The following is a 3,378-nucleotide window of genomic DNA, read 5'->3' on the forward strand; positions in this document are numbered from 1 at the left end:
ACCAACCCTGAAAAAGGCTTTCCTTCAATTTTTTAATGTTAATATGGGTTGCTTGGCTCTAATTTTCTTTGTCCACGTGATATTTGCAATGTCTGCGCTTCCAAATCGACCTGGCCGTCTTGGTCGCGATTCGCTAGCTGGGACCCAAAAGGGGAACCATACCAATTGTGCAATTTTTTGATGAGCCAACACTCTGCATAACGGTCGCAGCACCGTAAGCATAATCTGAATTTCCCCCGTATAATCTGAGTCAGTGACCCCAGGCAAAATCACAAAGCCTTGTTTTGAAACACTTGATCATCCAATAATTAATCCCATTAGACCTTGCGGTAATGAACCCCATACATTAGTCCCTACCGTATGGACCCTATGTGAATCTAAAGCTAGTATTTCTGTGGAAGTCACCACATCCAATCTGGCACTCCCTGCTGTTGCAGCGATGAGGTCAGAGACATTTGCTGTGCTGGAGCACACCACACTCTGTTCGTTTGAGGGGGGTTCCAGGTTCATTTGAGGGGGGTTCCAGGCCCTGTTCATTTAAGGGGCGCTGGGCCGCACGACGCCCCTCTTCCCATTTCCCAACAACGGCTGCCCAACTTTATCCAACTTGGATTTACACTGATTGCTCCAATAAAAACCCGTCCGACATCGGGGACACACCTGACTAGGTTTCTTTGTTCTTACAGCACGCTGCTTTTCCAGGCAGTCTTTACTAATGTAATGTGTCCCGGTTTGCTACAACTGGAACATTTCAAAGGAGTTTTGTTTCTGTGCACTTGAGATAGAGCTGCAGCTAAAACTGAGGGTCGATGTGTCCTTCTATTGGCAATAACACCGTCCGACAGTCACTATTTAGTACCTGTAAAGGTACTAATCGAAAAAGCAAGACTTTCTCCACTTGTCTAGTAATAGCTCCCTGCAACCTACCTATAAAGGTAACATAGGGTTCCTGGGGGCCTGGCCTTATAGATGCAAAGGACCCTATTTTTTGGCCAGCCCCAGGAACTCGCCGCCATGCAGTCACTGCTAGTCGTGATGCTTGCTCAAACATCCGTCTATCTAAGCCCACCTGGGCTTGCAGAGCCAAATAATTCCTGGTCCCCGTCAACACATCCTGACGAATAGGTATGCCATTACTCAGATTACCCATTACCTGTTCAACCACCAAATCACTGTATTCCATTTACCATACCGCATACTGAGCGGCAGTAAGAACAGTTTTCATTAACACTTTCCAATCCCATGGTAACATAACATAAGCGTTTCCTACTGCTTCCAAAATGCCTACTGCAAAGGTACTCTGCAGCACATTTTCGTGTTTAGATTTTTTAAGTTCCTTGAAAACTTGGTAAGGTAATCCCGAGTGGGAGGGCGATTTGCTTTATATATGACTGGAAATGCAAAAGAAAAATCCCCATTTTTAAAAGCTTCTTCCTTGCACTTTTGTATGGCTGGAAGCTTTTCAGGTTCTGTTTCCACAAAGGGGTTTGTAGGTGCTGTGGGGGTGATTGGCAAAGGCCTCTTTCCTGACAACAGCATTTTCAGTTGTTGGGGAGGGAGGGGTAATGGCAGATACGAGTTCAGTTCAGTTTCTGGGTCAACTGGACCAGGACTGAAGGGATTATCGGGAATTTGATCACTTGAGGAAGTCTCAATGTCCTTATAAACATTTTTGCCTTCAGTATCTTTAGTTACAACAGCCTCACTAGGTTTTAACTGAGCTAGTGCCAAATATAAAAAACGCCAGGTTACTAGTGCCGACTCCGGGATATCAAACCCAGCTCTTTCCTGTTTTGTAAACGCTCTCCTACTTTTTCCCATTGTGAGCTATCAAAGGTACCCTCAGATGGAAACCAATTGCAATGTTCCTTTACCAGACAATTCCTCCTCACTATATGGCTCATTATAGCCAGCAGTGCGCAAAGTTTGTTGCGAAACCTTTAAGTATAATTTATGTTCATGCCACACAGTCTGTCCCATTTCTAACAACCACCCCGTCACTTTCCTGTTCAACAGGCGTTACTGTTCCTTTTTACAAGGGATTGTGGCCACGAAATAAAAAATGGTAAACTCACCCGTCGGGTGGTGTGTCGCCAAAAAAAGACGATCCTCACACGGGGCACCGGTGACTGATCAGGATGCAATGTATGCTAGAAGCAGAAGGAGCAGCAGCCTTTATTCACATGCCCACAGCTGTATCTACAGAGCCACTTTCCGAGCTGTTTTGCCCAACAGGGCGAGCACTCCCATTCTCACAGAATCACAGAATCTTCTAGGTTGGAAGGGACCTTAAAGATCATCTTGTCCAATTGTCAACCTAACTGACAAAAATAGACACCCGCACAACAAACAAGGAGCATCATCACTAAACCATACCTCCCAGCACTACATCAACCCGTCTTTTGAACCCCTCCAGGGATGGTGCCTCAACCACCTCCCTGGGCAGCCCATTCCAGTGTCTGATAACCCTTTCAGTGAAAAATTTTTTCCTAATATCCAGCCTGAACCTCCCCTGGCGTAACTTGAGGCCATTTCTTCTTGTCCTGTCGCCTGTGACTTGAGAAAAGAGACCGACCCCATCTCTCTACACCCTCCTTTCAGGTAGTTGTAGAGCAATAAGGTCTCCCCTCAGCCTCCTCTTCTCCAGGCTGAATAACCCCAGTTCCCTCAGCCTCTCCTCATAAGACTTATTCTCCAGACCCCTCACCATCTTTGTCGGAATGTGACCCTTTTCAGCCACATCTCTCTACACACACTCCTCCAGGCGGTTTTCCAGCCTGACCTTCACACACAAGCACAATGGGGGTTTTGTTTGTTTGTTTGGGGTTTGTTTATTTGTTTGTTTGTTTCTGTCCAGCCAGTTCAAAACAATCTTATTCTTAAAGCAATATAGCCTTAGTTCTAATTAAGTTTTGTTTGACCTGCCGTGTGTTCAGAAGGTTCTAAAATCAGTCTGGATCGACCTTCCAGATGTTCCCCCCAACAGGGAGAGGAGGGAGAAAGAGGTGAAAAAAAGCTGGTGGGTTGAGTTAAAAGCAGTTTAATGGCACGGTAAGACAAGAGAACTCAATAATGACATTAATACCAACGGCACAAGGGCACATGCCATCCCGCGGCACAGGGGGCTCTCAGCTCCCGGGGGCCGGTTGCCCAGCCCGTCCCGAGCAGCGGTGGCCCGTCCCCGCCCCGGCCAGCCCCCGGTCCCATCCCACCCACGGCCGGAACCTTCCTCCGCCCGCCCGGGCCCCCCCGGCCCGTGGGACCCCCCCCAGCCCCGCACCCGGCGCCTTCCCAGCGCCGTTCCCGCACCGACACCGCTGGCGCCGGGAGAAGGGAGCCCCGTCCCAGAGCCGGTCCCCGCGGGGCGGAGGGGGGGGG

Source organism: Calidris pugnax, unplaced genomic scaffold (genome assembly GCF_001431845.1).
Source record: "Calidris pugnax isolate Ruff unplaced genomic scaffold, ASM143184v1 scaffold573, whole genome shotgun sequence".
In the NCBI taxonomy this organism is placed as follows: domain Eukaryota; kingdom Metazoa; phylum Chordata; class Aves; order Charadriiformes; family Scolopacidae; genus Calidris; species Calidris pugnax.